Here is a 17,297-nt window from a genome sequence, read left to right as displayed (position 1 = left end):
GACAAGTCAAAAACGTTTCTACTTAGTCAACATTCCAAAAACATGCAACAAATCCAGGAGACTCCAGCTCATCTACCACCTTAAAAAGTGGTCCTCCCTAATGACTTAGTTCTTCCAAATATAACTGCTCTCAAAGGGAAATCAAAGAGATGGTAGCGGAACTTAGTAGGGCTGCTCGATTACGAAAAAAATATGATTCACGATTATTTTGGTAATAACTGAAATGACGATTATTAAAACGATCATTTATTTTTGGGTGCAAAAAAAAAGTAAAAAAGACAAATACATGTAAGCAAGTTCCCTTTGGACCAAACAATATTTATAAAATGTGTTGTTATAAAATGTTTAAAAAGGTGCAAATGTATAAATTCATGCATGAGTTCCTTCTGTAAATAAACATAATGCGTCGGATAATAATGCATATTAATAATCGTTTTTCACGTTTATGCCAATTTTGTAATCGTGGAGTGTAATAATCGTAACTGTAATTGGATTTCAATTAAATGCACAGCGCTAGAACTTCGAGGCACCACTGTATTTACATAAGCGGCTGTCCTTGGCGTGGGCTTGTTTTGTCTTCCTGCAGACTATTGTCATCTATGATGCATGCAGACAGCAGAGTTTCTCTCAGACACAAGCCACCATTGTTTGCTCGGATTCACTTTAACACCCCAGTCGGGGCTTGCGTGGTATCTCTATTGGAAGTGTTCCCGATCGTCATCCGCCTGACCCTGGATTTAAAATAGCACCAAAGAAACAGGCTCAGCCCGGTGGGAATTGAAAAAAAACACAAAAAAAAACCAAGAAGAAATTCTTATGACATGAGGACAGAGATACAAGCTGCGGCGCCAACAACACCGCAGCTTTATCATCGTTGTTATCGTCCCCTGTAGCGACCACAGCAAAATAGTTACACAACAGACACACACAGCGCAGTGAAGTGGCAACACTTAATGCTTGGAATATTAATGCCCTTGTGATCAAACACTTGTTTCAACTAACAGCTAAGAGCAATTGAACATTTATCACCCGCAAACAATATTAATAGACAATCCTGTTCCACAAGTCCATCCAAAAAAAACAACATGCAACTACAGGAAATTGCAAGTCTTAAAGCGGAAGTCAACCCAAGCATATTTTTTTCAAGAATATGTTCACATGACAAGTCCAGACACGAAGGCTGGAGGACAGACTTGAACCCATAACCGTTAACCAGTCGGCCACCATTTTCTTTTTAAATGTTAAAATTGATCAGATTTGGCTGTTCAGTCAAATTATCACTTTCTCAAACTTAATATATTTTAAATTCTCCTCAAAAAGCAAGGGCAATACCCTTGGAATATCTCCTTATCTAAAAAAAAAAAGAATTAAAAAAAATCGTTGAAATGCAAATTCTTGGCGGAAACTAAAGCTGCGCTTCCACCTCACGATTTTCACAGTCTCAGACTCAAAAGTGAAAGTCAGAAGGACGTTTTAGAGTTTTACTGGAGTCACGTAGCACTTTCACGCCATCCCAGCTGTTTTAAATCAATCTCTCCCAAATCTTGGCCTTACAAAATCAAACGGGTTTTAATATCACACGTCTTTCAGCCTTCGCGCGGACATGACAACCAACAACCAATAGATGAGCTGTAACAAAAGCAGAAACAGGAAATTCTACCAAGAGCACGACAGGAAACATTTGCAAATACAGTATGCCCCAAGAGTGTAGTTGCAGTCTTGTAAATAGTGCCAAAAAAATCAATCAGTCTGAGACTACTCTGTGACTAAAAACTCTGCTATGACTTGTCTTTAAATGTGAGATGATTGTTTTCCAAGGGTCAAGTCTTCTGAATGCTTCAAAACCAGTCAGAATCAGGGAGGTCACATGATCCATCCTCCTACCTGCTAAACCAATAACCTACACACGTCGGTCAGAAAGCAATAAAACCGGATACGACTTGGTTTCCCTTCACATCATTTCCGAGGTCATGTGACCTCCCTGCAGTGACGCAAGGACCCCCGCTATCCTCTCAGCATACGAACGAAGAACACTCACAACGCCGTTTTGGCTGCCTGTTATACGGCCTGTTAACGAGCAAATACAAAGCAGCGCTTGTAGATGCGTCCAGCTGGCATTATTTTTGTGACAATTCTTACGGGAAGTGTTGGTCCACCTGCCATGGTATTCATCATTAATCAGGCTGCCCTACTTTTGACCCACCAGTCGGCGAGCTCTGGCACGCTTGTGAATGCTAACTTTCTGTGCCATACCCGTCAACCCCGGGCTGTGCTGAATCTTGCAAAAGTTGTAATTTGCCCGTACATTTTTGTAGATAATCTTACAACAGCCTCTATTTTTAATCTTACACATTTATTATGTATTTATCGCTCAGCGGGAGAGGAGGGGGGAACGGAACCGATAATTCTATATAGAATGTTACACAGTGTTTATTGCTCAACGGGGGGGGGCCTTTGCTCGTGAAAGTCGGCCGAAGTTTGCAGTCGGAATCGCTAACGGACGCTCCGGATCAGAGCCGAAATGGGCAAGACGAGATCGGTCTAACAAAAAATGAGTTTTTAATTCCCCCCCCCCCCCCCCCCCTACAAAAATCGTTATACCCCGTACACAATTTGGAATGATCAAAAAAACGTATAAAATAAGGGGAAAACGTACAAGTTGACAGGTATGCTGTGCTCCTACAACTCCAGCGCTACCCATAAAAAGAAAGCCCTTCAGCTCATTTCTCAGACTGTGAATTGAGTTTTATAACGCCAATTAACAATGGCAGCAACCTGCAGTTTGACTAATAATATGCAAAAGGGTTTATTATTAGTCATGACTGCAGGGAAGGATTATGGTGGGCGCTGGCATTACATGGGGAATTGGAAATGACTGTCATTTGAGGTCATAATGACTCAGGAATTACTGAGCGTTTTATATATGCCATTATCTTTGTGCACATACTGCACATTATGTCTAGGACGGACAAGACTGTTGATTAGGGGTGTGCAACATACAGCTCAATCCGGCCCACCATGCAAAATTAAAAGTGGTTCAAATTTGCCCAAAGAAAGAAATCCAAATCCAGAAATCCAAAGAAATCCACGTGTTGCTCGCTGACGCTTTTCGTTAGCCTGTCTATGCTATTTGTTAGCATGAAGCTATGGGCAAGGCCGAGCTATGCATATGATTTAAACACATAGGTAATTCTCTTTGTTTTGTGTTTATTTTGAAGTGACTTCAATTGGGAGTGACAATAAACTTGGCTTGAATACTATTTTTTGATGAATTAGAGGAGAAGAAAATCCATTGCTTGTTGTGAAATCAGCTGAGTTGAGTTCACTGGCGCCATACGGCACTCGCATCACAAATTTTTGCTGTCAAGTTAAAGCAAAAAGAAAAAACAAATCGTATGATCTTGAAAAACCCGTAAGTCATGTCACTCTTATTTCAAGGTACCGCTGTAGTTAAAATGGTTTCAGGAGCCCAAAATCTGGGGGACTTTCACAATTCCTGCTCAAGCTCTAGTGGAACCTCTGTGGAACTTTATAATAAAAAAATAAATTAAAAAAATCTCCTACAAGTGTATAAAAATAAACAGTCCATAGAACCCTTTCCCAACTTTTTCTGCCACATACCACCAACATCCCGACAGAGATGCTAGGCTATCATGTTTAATATTGTGCGGCCATTATCAAAACCAATATGAAAGAAGTAATCAGCTACCGTGAGGTACAGTAAATGCATATTTCGGCAGTTTAGGAATCTCTGCACTATACTCGTTGGCCGCACATGGCACGCCTGTTTACAGCCTTGGTAAAGGGGAATTCCTGCTACATGCTGTACTTACCACAGCATCCAGCGGCACAGCAGGCGAAAACTTTAGAGAGACAAAAAAGACCAAAGCGCCATCTGTCGCAAACAAGCACTGTTTGTTATTGGACTATTTTTTTTCTGTCAGAAGCAGCAACCACTGTGAATTCTATCACCTTGAAGGGGGATAGCGAGGGGGGTAAAAATGAGAGCACTTTGAACAGAAGGCCAAATGCTAAGGTTGTTCCTCGACTCCACAAAGCTGTTTTACCCCGACATGCTCCTCTCCTCAGCTGTAAAAAGGAAGCGATTTGCGGTGACTAAAGGCTGAACCAAAGTGACACGTCTGGCTCTTTAATCAGAAGCCAGTGTCTGACATGGACGCTTAACCCCTCATGCGCGCCCCCCACCCCGGGCACAGCTTCTTTCTTGGGCACCTCTGCCGGGAAGGTCACTTAGATCAATGGCTTTATACAGAGAGACCTTTGAGCTGATTCTTTGCACTGCACTTGTACCAATTTCCTCTTCGGTGACTTAAAATTTCAACTGTAGACATGAGAATCAAGGTGGGAAAAAAAAATCTGACTTTACCAAGATGCTAATTAATGTCAGTTTTTAATTTAACGATGTTTATTACTGCAGTTGTACATTCCGGCGGTGTACAGAGAGTTTTTTTGACTCTCTCACAGCACTAAGTAAGCCAAATTAATTGTGGATTAATCAGGTCTTGAAGCAAGTGAGGCAAAATGGAGTGCACTAATTAGCTGAAACAAGGAAAGGCGCTGTTGATTCATTCTTGCAAGGTACCGACGTACTGACAATCAGGCAAATTCAAAGTCAAGCCCTATAATTGGATGGCTCGAAATGACTACTGCATAAGATTACCCACGAATTCTTATTTTGGGCTAATAGTCAACAATCATGCCTGTATTACTATTTTGTATACCTTTAAAGCCGATCCCGGCTAACTTTGGTCCCCACCCAATCACAGGGCTGATCAAAAATGAATTCTTCTCACTTATTAATGATTATTCGACTACGTCCGTCCTTAGTGAAAATGAACTCCACTGCGTCACTGTCAATCAACGCTGACCATTATCTTTGTCGAGGCAGATCAAGTGACTGACTCTGAGTGACACGGCACCAAATATAATCATCATATAAAACTGAAAATAAGATGGCATACGCAACAGTAACGGTCACAGTGATACAGTGCATCCAGGCGCAGCATCCTGTCCCCGCCGTCTAAGAAATGGAGTGCCACAGAGATCATGCCTCTCGCCCCTGCTCTTTAACAGCTCCAACAGTTACATGTCAGTCCCACCAGTACGGGTATGCTGGTGACCGATCATTGCTCTGCTCTTACAAAAGCTGCCGCATGGCGGAGGAAGCACTTACTGCCGATATGGCTTTAATATCAGAATACGTGAGAACATGTAGACTCAAACTGAGTATGGCCAAGAGCACCATCACACCATTCCACTTGACAAGGAATCTAGATGCCAACTGTCTGTCGAGCTAAAAAGGACTTCACTTCCACGCAATCCATCACCCATGTACAAAGAAGTGAAGCTTACGAACAAACATCATATCCACACTCTCCTTGCCAAACCCGCATCACGAAACAACCTGCCGAGATGCTTGGCTGGATCCTCTTTGGGCGCTAACACTCCCACGCTCTGACTAACGGCCAATCATGGCTCAGCTTCAGAAAACAGGTGAGTCGTGATTGGTCGTTACCTGAGCCCTGAGCAACTGCAATGTCATTTTCAGTTGACAGACGTGACAAAAATGGCCGCCCCCAGAGATGGCTAAAAACAGTGTGGATTTTGCTGCTTAACTCATATTCCACAAACACAATATTAATCAGAATGGCATGTTTAGTCTAAAGCAGGCGTATGGAACATATTAGGGCTGTTCGATTTTGCCTAATAAGAAAATCACGCTGATTTTATCTCAAACCCGATTTTACGATTACGATTTCTTTGTAAAATAAAAAATAATGAAAAATGATATATTTTGAATGTCTTTTAATTGGACTGAATTTTTCTTTCTTTGAACTCAAAATGCCAGTCAATTTAACTTAATACACACAGAACAATCCATTGGGATAGACAGAATTTTACTTACACAATCTATTTCAGATCTGTTCTTAATCAAACCAATAATGAAAGAAGAAAGTGCATATACCATCTGAAAGGAAATCAACATGAGAGAAGGTAGACAGTCAAGTCTGTGAACCAAACAGCCTGTCAGCAAGTCATTTTGCCAACCAGCTAGTGACTAGCCTTTCACCTTTCTCCCTGGTCTTTCTTAAACATAAATCAATGATTAGTGCAAAACTGTCATTCAATAATACAATGCACTGTCAATCTTAAGACCAGAGGTCCGTTGTAGAGGAGAAAAAAAAGGGACACCTTTCAGATGTTGAGTAAATTGCTCACGGGTTGATTTGTACATGCGGGGCACACACTACACTACAGATCTATATTTGCCCGATTTATTAACCAAAAGCTCACTTGCCGGAGCAAATAGCAGAATCGCCGGTAGCCTTAGATAGTTGTCGTTGTTTCAAAAATAACAAAATCGAACGTTCCGATTTGAACGTTTTTAACATCGTTAAAAAATTCGGTTACGGTTCAAAATCGCTTAATCGAGCAGCCCTAGAACATATTATTTCAAATGATTTTTCGGGTTGACTTCCCCTTTATGAGGATAATCACCGGATGTCTGCACGTAGCCTCCGAGTCCCCAGAGATTGAAATCCTGTGATAATCTGTGATTCAAATTTCGAATTGCAGCAAATCGAGTGAAAACAAGTTGAAGACCCTGCACGACAGTTCATTCACATTTGGTCACGTCGCGCACCTTATACCTGTATGTTCAAATTATATGTATAAAACATTGAAACCGCAGGTTAAAAGACAGACGGAAGAATGAAAAATTAAACAACACAATGGCCGAATGAAGTACTTCTTGCACAAAGGAGCGAGCATCCCTGTTTGCAGCTCTAAGGCGTAACAATGATGTATAAGGGGTCCCGGCGGGGTAATCAATAGGAGGTTAAACACAGGTTGCGCTCGCAGGCCGGCTAATGGCGGAACAAGGCCGCGTCACGCAACATTTACACACCGATACGTCGATGTGCCGTGCACAATGGCCTCGGAAAAACGCTGTCACAATTAGGTGCAAAAAGACTCACTTCCACATCAATGGCGTCTAATTTATGCAATGAACGACAAGCGGAGAAAAAAAAACAAAAAAAAAAACAGCTCTGCTTATAAATATTTGCTCGGCCTCTGATTTCCCCGAGTATTCATTTCATCAGCTGCGAATGCTCCTTCATGCGTGATTTCACTCTTTCCGCCGGGTCAATACGACAAAAGAATCTGAATCAATGTCATTATTTGACTACGCACCTAACACGCACACACACGCGCGCGCGCGCGCACGCACACCAGGCGTCGCTATTCAAACATCGCCGGCGGGTCGAACAGCTTGTTGATTTTTTAATTATTCTCGGCGCATATCAAGCAAAGCGACGCCTCATCTCCTTTGGAAAACACGCAACGAACGCTCACAGCCTTCTCCATAAACACACACACGTATGTAAAGAAGCGCTGACTCGCTGACTTTTATAGATTTTTTGGGGGAGATATTTTATTCATTATTTTCACAGCTATAAATGTTTTTCAAGTCAGGAGGTGTACTTGTATAGGGAAAGACACTGCAATGATCTGTGTTGTGTCATTGTTTCCGTTCCTGACGTCGTCCGTCACGTTTCCTCAATTCACGTCTTGTTTCCGATTGCGGTGAGTTTATTCCCAGTTTTGGTTTGTCACTGCCAGTCTTGTTTTCTGACTTTTTGCTAATTTAATATTTTTGCTTATTCCTGTTGTTTGCAAGGGAAATGTACTTTGGCCCTCTGCACTAAGCATCCATCAGTCTTGAAAAAAACATTGCTACAGTGGTACCTAGACAAAGTCAACCCAAACATCTTTTTTTCAAGAATATGTTCTATGAAGGCTCACTAGTTGAAACAAGGCATTCTGATAAATATTGCATTTGTGCAATAAAAGTTAATCCACCCGTTTTTAGCCATCTCTGGGGGCGGCCGTTTTGTCACTTCTGTCGACTGAAAATGACATCACAGTTGCTCAGGGCTCAGGTAACGGCCAATCGCGGCTGACCTGTTTTCAGAAGCTGAGCTATGATTGGTCGTTACCCGAGCCCTGAGCAGTTGTGATGTCACTTTCGGTCGACAGAAGTGACAAAATGGCCGCCCCCTGAGATGGCTAAAAAGGGGTGGATTTTGCTGCTTAACTCTTATTCCACAAATGCAAAATTAATCAGTGGGCCTGCTGGGAACATATTTTCAAAAAAATATATTTGGGTTGATTTCCACTTTAATGAGAATTAATTCCATGACCAAACGAGTAACCCATATTGAAATCAAATTAATATTCCCATTGAAATGACATTAATCCATTGGAGCCCCACCGATAAAAGGCCAACATTTTTTTGTTAGGTGTTTTTAATGAAGAAAAATATCACTGTATTGTGTTAAAAACATAATAAAAGTCAATGTAAAGAAACTGTTTTAATAAAGCTTAAATTGTGTATGTTGGCACACGCCTAGTCACAACAACTACGGTGTAGTTAAAAGGCGTGATTTCAGGAAGTTTGGGGCTACTGTAGCCACAAGATCGAGCTATATTAGACTCAAATATATATCACAATTCAAACAGCTGAATTTCCTCTTGAGTTATTTAAATCAACCATGAATTCAATTAAAACGCCAGTGCTGAACATCCCATGGAAAGGTAATCAGAAATTTACAGGAAACTAATTCTCAGCTTTACAAGAGGCAGCTTTATGAACTCTGCCTAGCAACAGGCAGGCCAATTCTGCAAATCAGTTTTTTTGGTGGATGATACATGTTTTTGTTTCTGTATAACTTTGCTCTTGAAAACGAAATAAGACATTAAGGGAGAGTAGGCTATTGTAGTTTTCATTGTACCGTACTGTATGTGGCTTACGAATAATTAGCTGGTGCCACGTAAAAAGAAAGTGGACACTGGAACTGGGAGTTGGCTTTTTGCCTATAAAATAGAATGGTGTGTACGCGTGTGTGTGTGTGCGATTCCCTTGGCTAGATTATATCTAATGGGCGGAATCTGATGTGGAAGAGAAGTAGCATCAAAGGCGTCGTCAGTCTGCCTCTCACGTTGTCTAACAAGCACACATTTTCTCATACAGCTCTGGCAAGTGGTCAACAATTCATATTAACACACACACACACACTCGCACACACACGGATGCACAGTTGAACTCTGGCATGAACCCAAAAAAATGTCACAATGACATAGCGGACAAACTAAACGAGTGCAGTTTTCTTCACGGCTGCACGGAAAAGCAGACGCTACTGTATAGTGTGAATAGCCGATGACAACAGCTGCTGTTTATTTTTACTTCGTGGAAGATAATGAATCGGCTGCCGCCGCTATCATCAATCAGGCACAAACCGGCCGTGAGACGCGACGAGGCCACTTTGTCAATGCGAGTTCAGACAATTAGGCAGCACAATGCTCACGACCCCGCAATTACCATCGCTGCAGTTGAGACTGGCATCCATCCATTTAGTTTTAAAAATGCCGGTCCCCATTCGGGTCACTGGAGCCGGTCCCGGCTGGCTTTGGGCGAGAGGCAACGTACCACTGTGGACTGGCCGCCAGCCAATCACAGGGCAGATATAGACACAAACCATTCACACTCACTTTAACAGCTATGGACAGTGTCGAGTTGTGAAAGAACCACACGTGCGTGTTTTGGGAATGTGGGCGGAAGCCAGAGTACGTGCGCGTGAGTCGAGATTCGAAACCAGAACCTTTCATCTGTGAGGCAGAGGTGCTAAGCACTTCGTCACCGTGCATTCATTTTTTAATTCAACTAATTTATTACTGGAAAAAAAACATGATCAATTTCAATTCCTAAAAATGTACAATCTAAATGCGCAACTAATGATTCATTTTTCGATTAATCGGATAAAAGAAAAAATGATTTTTATTTCCACGCATTTATTCAGAAATGAAATCATTTCAAATTGACTGCAGAAAATGCACAGACAGTAATTGATTATAATTGAGTTATTGGTTTGGGATGTTGAATGTCAGAAAAGGGGCAAAAATGTTGAACAATTTTGGTTAAACAGAAAGACAATCAGTCTGCTTCCTCTGAGGACAACATAAATCTGAGAATATTTACCGTTGAGAGGCTGAAATTCCAAGGATGTGGACCATTTTAAGTTCAACAAGGTCTCCAAATGATTAATCCATCATTACAATAGTTGGCAATTTAAGACAATAATTGATTAGTTGTCTAATTGAGTAATTGTTGCACCTCTAGTAAAATTACGGTTTCAGCATTTTTTTTCCCGCGTTGAACCATAATTCACCTGAAAGTCTTTTCATGAACACATTAACAGGAAAAATGACAGAAATTGTGATTATTGAAAATAAAATATAACTAACTACACATTTCAGCATGTAGTACGTAGAATCTCAATGCACCCAAAACGTATTTACCAAATTAATTCTGAATGTCTCGTAACAATGACCATAAAGATATATCGTTTATTGTATTATGTTTTGACATTTCCCTACAATTACACCGACCTGTGAGCACTCGCCATCCATCCGCAGTGACGCTTTGTGTGCATTTTTCTTGCCGTTTGATATTTAGCTGTGTGGGAGGCAATGCGAAAATGTTTATATAAGACATGAAGATAACGAGTAGTTGGGCGGAAGAGCGTAGATACTTGTAATGGTGTGCTGTTATTTTGTTTATTGACTAAGTTTGTTTTGCCGAGCTTTGCCGAGATTAAATAAGATTATTAAGAACAAAACGCTTAGGCCTCTAATGTGTAAATACTGCAAGAATACGATTCTATTATACTGTATATACCGACAGTGGACTGGTAGAAAAAGTGTATGGTTTGAGATTCTCAAGGCTACTCAATGTGAGCCAAAACGTCTGAACTAGTAACATAAAAATAGAAAAAAAAAGAACGAATATGCTTGCAAGCGGGTGTGAAAGTGTGCAGAGTGATGCCCCCCCGCTGATCGAGTTAGCGTTTCCAAATGTCCCCTTTGCCGCAACTGTGGGGTTCGTACAGGGCGTTGTGTCTTAATTTGCAGGAATGACGGTAGACTGACATTGACGTCTTATTTTGCCAGAAGAATCGGTAGGCTGCAGTCTGATTTCTAACAGTTGGCTTGTGCATTTCAACGCGAAGAAGTTTAGCTCATAGCCTCAGGCACCGCTGCCGCTGCGTTTCGCCTTCTGCTTTTACTCCTTTTGTGTAAAAACAAAGCAGTTATTGTTTAATTGCTAAGAGAATGCTTGGAAGTACAATTCCTTCTCTGAATGATGATTTCACCGTGGGAAAGCAGATCTTTTTGGGAGCTATTTTCTGCCGTTTAAAAACAATCACCAACTGAAAGCAATTGATAATTGATTGCAAATACTGTTCATTTCCAGCCTCGGAGTAATTGCTACATGACTATCATCCATGAAATGGAGGTCGTCGGAGCGTGATGATCCGCGAGATGGCGTTAAACACACGCATGTTGACAGTTAGGCAGGGTAAAGTCTTCCTCCGCGTGATGATTTTTTCTGTGGATGATCTCTGCTGAATGTGAAGTGCTCCTCACTCCAAATGTTCACCTTGATAGCTTGTGCCAAGACACCGGTCACGACGCCTCGCCCCGCTCTGCCTTCCCATGAAAGTGTGCGCAATGTGTGCGTCGACTGCTGCAGGGCTGTCAAACTCATTTTCATCCAGGAGCCACATTAGCATTACGGTCGCCACAAAGGACCGTTAATAAGTGAATCTTCTACTGTAGTCATCGCCTTATGACATACCGTGGTTGCCTCCGCATTTGATTTGTATTCCTCTGGGCAACAAATGTATGAATGAAGAACTAGCTTTCAAGAAAAGTATCAGAATTTAGGACTGTGCAATTAATCGAAATTCAATTACGATTACGATTATTCCACTCCACGATTACAAAATTGGCATAATGGTAAAAAAACTATTATTAATATGCATTTATATCCAGCGCAAGGAACTTACACAAGGAACTCATACTTGGATTTATACATTTGCACCTTTTTTTTTTATTTTATAAAAACTCATTTTATGAATTTTGTTTGGTCCAAAAGGAAATTACATACTTATAGTGTTTCAAAGAAATTTCTTTAAATTTGTCTTTTAAGTTTAAACATTTTCTTGTTCTGTACCAAAAAAAATAAATGATCGTTTGAATAATCATGATTTTAATTATCACCAAAATAATCGTGATTAATATTTTTTTCACAATCGAGCAGCCCTATCAGAACACGTACAATTCTGTTCACTGGGTAGACGACATTTGCAGGTGCACTAAGTTGAGTGTCATTTTTAACTGCAATTGCGATGTCACACCAAGGGGTGGCGCTGCACCCAAAAAAATTGGAAGTTGCTCCTAAAACCGAAAGATAAAAATGGCAGTGGATTTAACAAATTACAGGCTCTTTCCTGCATGTAAAAAAAAAAGGCGACCACCTCGACCAGTCCTAAAACCTTTGACGTCAGATTGACTACCAATAATCCTCACTTACTTATTTGTAAATAATTATTCAGAAATACTGGAAACACTTTACTACTTGCACTTAGGCGCATTACACTGTTGATTAAATGTGAACTTGTGAAGGACTTTTTGACGTTTTTATATGTCTTTTCTATATTTTTTGTCACCTGCCTTGGGAAAATGAATGTAAATTGGGCTAACTTTGGCACATTTACGCAAATATTGTACCAGTATTCATCAACGTGCATTGTTACGTTCACATTAATAAGATGACGCAGTTGGAAGTTGCAACTAAAATGCTCAAAGAAGAGAAGAGCCGCAAACGACGCTTTTTCCTTCATGCTACATATGTGAAGGGATGATTTCCGGGAAAGCTAAATATATCTTCTTTACTAAGTACATCTGAGTCATCCAAACAAAAAGCTCATCTTAATCGAGAGTGACCACCATATTTTTGGCTTTTCACCGCTGTCTTGTAAAATAGGTGAGTTTTAAAAAACACTTTTGTTAAGATTCCGGTAGGACTTAACTATTTTGATTTGGTTTTTTTTTCTTTTATTGACTATAAAATGTTTATGACTCTATAAGCATTTTTTTAGTTCTCTTTGTGAGAAATACTATAAAAATAAAATATAACATGATGGAACAACTTACTTGCCATGTGTTTGAAATATGCACGTACATACTGTACTTCTTGGAGGGAATGTGTGTGTGTGTGTGTCAATCAGTGACCGTGTGAGTACAGATGTAGTGGTCTTTACTGTCATGTGACACACACCCATGTAAGTGCGAGACAAGGTGACACACGACACACACACACACACACACACACACACACACACACACACACACACACACACACACTGATGACTGATGGCCAAACACGACCTGCATGACCTCGTGCGTGTTCAGCCACTCCTGCGGAGGCGACAGTGACGATAAGTTGATAACACGCGAGCATGTTTAGAGTCCCCCGCATGAGAACGTCCATTTTTAAGGGCTCGTTCTTTACTTTAGCGGTCTTTTGTATAAACACAATGGCTCAACGCAGGCGCGCACTTGACTTGTGCGGAAAAGAATCAACCGTATTTGTGCACGTCTTGCGCAATATCTCTTCTTTTTGTGTCTAAACACGCACAGTGCACGATAATTACTCCACATGCTGTGACACCCTAATGTTTTGTGTTTAATAAAAGTACAACCGCCACAAGCCTCATGTTCAATCACAAAGGCAGACGTGCAAAAAGTGGCTATACATGGAAGGGTTAGCATTTCTAGAATGGGACGCGTCCATTTTCCTCAAGAAGCGGCATCTGCTACAATAAACGCCCCACCCCGAATAATGGCTGGTCTGCTTTAATAAATGATGTGCCCTTATAAAAATGCCAGCTTTTACTGGTCATCATGCAATCTTTACTATGGCACAAAGCGAACGTGGCATCTGTAAAGCTGGACATAAAACCTTTCATTGCATGAATGCATTGATTTTTCGATAGTGTTTGAACCCGACGGACGTTTTTAGAATGTACAAGGAAGCTGGAGTACCAGAAAACCAACACAAGCAAAGGGAGAATCCCGAAGCTCGAAGCTCAGAACTGCGAGGCAGACGTGCTAACCTGGATTTTCAATTTGGGAGCAACACAAGAAATAAGAAAGCCATGATCTACGCTTCAGTGAGTGACCAAGACCATAATACAAAATTACATGCAGTATAGTATTCTATAATATTGATGGTGTATAACAAAATGCATGTATCACTATTGATTGTTTTTTAAACGTTTCTTTATTCTAAATACAAACAAACGTGCTGTTTTTTGGGGAGGATGTAAATTACAAAATTAGAAGATACAGTACATGTGTTTGTTGGACAACATATTAGTGGATATGTTATTGTGACACACTAAGACTGGTTTTGGTTTTAAAATATTGTATTTATTGAAAGGCATTTTGTCACTGTTGGCCAGCAACCTTCCCTGTCCAAATTCGTCAAATTAAAATTTTGGGCGTGTTATTATTTTTTTTTTTTACAAATTATTGACCAATCAAAAGTGTTAAAAATATCTTACTCTTTATGATGTACAACAAACGTGCTGTTCTTCCTGAAAAGTGGTGGATTTGAAGATGTGAGGATTCTACCCAGCACCAACGATTTGTAGAAAAGGCCTCACCCCTTTAGAAAAAAAAAAACCTCCTAATAAACACCTGTACCCTCTGCTGTTGAGCAGCCGACTACATGAAGACATTCTGCAACAGTTCTCCCCAACAACGTAGTCATATTCCCGGTTTAATGGTGAATAATACGAGCTCAGCATCCGGGGAGTGTGTCTTATCTGTGTGCATGGATGAAGGCACATTAGAGCCAACTCATGCACATGCCAGCAATATTGCAGTCTCAAACAATGTTCCCAGTCACGTCAAATCATAAAAACTGACAGCGGCTGCCCCTGGGCAGAATATTTCACAGAGGAGAAGGCTTCGTTTTTGTCTGGCTGAACAAAGGGAATCTCCTTTCTCTCCCCCCCTCCCCGTTTCTCTTCCCTAAATCCACCCAAGCGTCTCCCACACGCCTGCTTCCAAGTCACCGGTGGCAGCCCCTGCCTGCCTTCCTGCCAGCCCTGCTTATTAGCATCCAAGTGATGCCTTTTGAAAAAAAAAAAAAAAAAAAAAAAAAAGAGACTCCACCTGAGTGCCTTGATGTACTTTTGGACAGCAAAAAGTCTCAAGACAAAGTGGAACTTGACTTCTCAATTAAAACTGACTGATTCTGTGTTTGGACAATCACTCTAAGACAAGAAAGAATAATGAGTGTGAAGTGTGAAGTGATGCGCAGCTGACCTTGCTTGAGCATGAAGAACCAGGGCAGACTTCCCGGCTTGTCGCCACCCTGTTGCGCCGCGTCCCTCAAACGCCGATCCTCTTCATCTTCCTCCTCAGCAGCGTTCCGGGTCAACTTGATGAGCTGCTCATGAGGAAAAAGGCGGCCGGTCGAGGAAGCGAATGCACTCTTCACGCCCCCGAGTTTCCTCCTCGGCGGTGTCTCCCTCATCTGTCAGAGCGCAGCGGCGGGCGAGTTAAGAGAGAGCGAAAGACAGAGTGAGATGAAACAACACACAGGAGAGAGAGAGTGAAGCGAGGGAGGGGGAAAGAGCGAGAGAGCTGGTGTGGTTGCACACTGATGGGAGATCCTGCATAGTGCGTGAGCGCTTGTTTATCTCGCTGTATGTCTCTTCTCCTTCAGTCGTCATTCCTCCCGAGGGCCACAGATTTCCTGTTAGCACGCGGCTCAACTTACGTTCTGAGTGAAATCCATTTTGTGCACTCTTACTTTTCCGGTTTTTTTTTATCCTTTTCTCCCTCACGCGGCGCCAAAGTGGAGTCGACGGACCATGATGTATGTTTTATGTGACATCAAATTATTCGGGTTTTGACTGTGACTGTTCTCAATTTTTCCCATTAATCTGTTAGCAATATTGGATAAAACAATTATAATAAAACAAAATGAAAGAGAATGTAAAGAGACTAACCTATTTGGAGATTCATTTTTAAAGAAACCACCGCACCGAGGAAGAACAACTATCAGAGACAGTCGCCATGGCCGACAAAGTCAATCATGTGCCATACACTAGCGTACACATAAAAAGTGACTGAAGATAATGGCTGATCTGACAGCTTGGACTTCAGGAGCTTTACGGGAATGATTTTGGACTACCCACCTACGGAAAATAAAAAAGATATCCAGCCCTTGTTTGCTAACAACTCGGTAAAAGATTAGCAATGAGAGGCGAGGTGACGGGACCTCAGGCAGCTGAAACGATGCAGAAGCGATACAAAGTTAGCAATGTTTTGGCTCAACAGGTACATTTATCACCTTTCTTTTATTTTTAATTGCATTCCAAAATATAGAACTTCAGACCGATTCATTTAGTATTTAATAACACTCTATTATGAACAAGTCATGCTGCCAATTCAGCAGCTGCGGCTAGCTAACAATGGCATGTTTAAAGTGCTAATGCTATTTTAGGATTGCTAGCGCTGCTATTTTGTTGAAGCTGGACATCGTTCTCTGTGGCTATTTACCACAACTAGGCACTTTTATAATTTTTATGTTATTTTTATATAATATTTCATTTTTATAAATTTCATGGAGCTTGTTGTTGACTCCCGAGGACAGCATGCCCAAAAAAAGTTTTTGGGGACTCCACTTTGTTTACAAGTGTCTCCAGCTCACATTTTTTTAAATTCCTCTTTTTTTAAAAAAGAAAAATGCGAGCCCTGATTGCTTGGTCTTTACCTGAGCACTGAGCAACTGTGATGTCATTTTCAGTGGACAGCAAGTGACAAAATGGCCGCCCTCTGAGATGGACAAAAAAGGGTGGATTTTACTGCTTAACTCATATTCCACAAACTACTGTAGAACATAATGTAAAGATTTTTGGGGGGTTTACTTCCCCTAATATTTGACATTTATATGATGATTAAGAATGTTAAAACAAGACCTATACATGTTTTATGATCGTGATGGTTTGACCCTGGAACATTAGTTGCCATTATTTCCTTCCTCCTCCCCATGATTTGAGAAGGGATTGTATTCACCTCCTGTCAAGTTTTTGAGCTCTTCCACAATGTTTTATTCAAATGAATGATGTTTTTACATACCAAATAGAGGAAGACTATTAGCCATAGATTTGTTGGGGCAAAGAAAAGAATCAATTGCCTGTGAATTATGTTTGCTGTCTGCTCTATCAATGTAGCAAAGGAGACATTGTTGCACCTTTCATCCCATTGAAAGTGTGCCAACTGTTAGCTTTTTTGTGACATTAAATTGCGCACGCGCAAAGCACTGTTGTGTACGTGCGTGTGTCACAGTGCCG

At 41.0% G+C, this 17,297-nt stretch overlaps 1 protein-coding gene across 10 annotated transcripts in view; it reads right to left on the bottom strand.

Annotated features, from left to right (window-relative positions):
• shisal1b (shisa like 1b) overlaps positions 1 to 17,297 on the bottom strand; it is an 80,980-nt gene that overhangs the window by 27,399 nt on the left and 36,284 nt on the right. For all 10 annotated transcript variants that reach the window (XM_086029420.1, XM_086029413.1, XM_086029415.1 and 7 more), the window contains one exon: positions 15,262 to 15,472. The gene's annotated coding sequence lies outside the window, so the exon portion shown is untranslated. The remainder of the gene's footprint in view (positions 1 to 15,261; positions 15,473 to 17,297) is intronic.

Source organism: Filicampus tigris, chromosome 4 (assembly GCF_054856515.1).
Source record: "Filicampus tigris isolate MCC_2025a chromosome 4, RoL_Ftig_1.0, whole genome shotgun sequence".
In the NCBI taxonomy this organism is placed as follows: Eukaryota; Metazoa; Chordata; class Actinopteri; order Syngnathiformes; family Syngnathidae; genus Filicampus; species Filicampus tigris.
The sequence above is the reverse complement of the archived record's forward strand: the minus strand, read 5'-3'. Positions and strand labels throughout refer to the sequence as shown.